Source organism: Aplysia californica, unplaced genomic scaffold (assembly GCF_000002075.1).
Source record: "Aplysia californica isolate F4 #8 unplaced genomic scaffold, AplCal3.0 scaffold01020, whole genome shotgun sequence".
NCBI classification, from domain to species: Eukaryota; Metazoa; Mollusca; class Gastropoda; order Aplysiida; family Aplysiidae; genus Aplysia; species Aplysia californica.
In genome coordinates this window covers 42,858-44,240 of record NW_004798290.1, presented here as the reverse complement: position 1 = coordinate 44,240, position 1,383 = coordinate 42,858, and positions in this window count along the sequence as shown.

The window sequence follows — 1,383 nt, the reverse complement described above, 5'->3', positions numbered from 1 at the left end:
AGAGAGAGAGAGAGAGAGAGTGAGAGAGAGAGAGAGAGAGTGAGAGAGAGACACACACACACAGAGTTGATAGAGAGATATCTATGTGACAATGGTGAAATGGTAAAAGTTGAACGCCCTATCAACACTGTTAGGTTATTATAGAGGCGGGACCTCCAAGTTTAACGTCCTTTTCCCAAAGGACCGAGTCAAGTTGGAAATTCGTGTAAAGTGTCTTTCCCAAGGACACAACGTCGGACTGAACTGAGGCTCGAACCCCCGGGCCAGCAATCTCACGATTGAGATTCTGTTAGCCTGACCACTAGCCCACCGACCCCACGATATTCATGTAACATGTATAATTATACTCGAAAAGATCGAACAAAAAATAAAAAGTGGTAAAGGACCTAATGATATATACAAACACGGATGCCGAAAGAAATTCACAAGCATGTTAGAAACAACTGGTGAAGTAACCTCCGATTGGGAGGAGACACCAGGTGTATGTGTAGACTTCTAGAAAAAGCCGTAACAAACATCACTGACCTCACCAAAAACAATTCTGAAAACAAGTGAACACATCGAAGAAATGCTCCCTTAAAAAAGAAGAAATAGAACTTGCTCTGAAAAGAGGTATGAAAGAGAGCGCCTTGCTATGACAGGGTGACTGACGACTTACACACAATGTCAAGTTCAAACTACGAGAACATTCTAGAACTAAAGCATTCAATAAAACGTTACAGACTCCTACAATATCTGAATATTGGCAAGAAGCAGCAATATAAATCTTGTATGAAAGGCGAAACATAAGAAACGTAAAGAACTGTAGACCATAAATATAAGTTGACTGTCTCGACATGATGAACTGTTTACAAGGGGACTCTAGAGTAAAAAGATGAGAGTGCTCAAAGAGAACAGGCTGGATCTAGAAAAGTATACTCAACAACAGGCCATCTACATCATTGAATCAAGTAACGGAATAATGCTGCGAGTACAATCTACTGCTTTGTGTTGGTTTCATTGATTATGAAAAAGCCTTTGACTCCATCGATCACTTTGCAATTTTTGAAGATCCAAGAACATGAACATTAACAAGACATAATTCCATTCTTGATAAACATCCAGGGTCAGCTATAATTCATCTTGACAATCACGAGTCAGAAAAATTAACAATAGAAAAAGGATTGAGACAAGGAGACCCCATATCACCCAGATTATTCACAACAGCAATCAAAGATATTATGTTCAAAAAGGAAACTTTCAGTAAAGGAATTTTAATTAATAGAGAACACCCGGAAGACGTAAGATTCGCCCACGGTCTGGCACTATGAACAACAAATTATGGACATTAACTGAAATATCATAAATATCAAAACCTAAAAGTGGGCGTTAAAGTCCACAAAG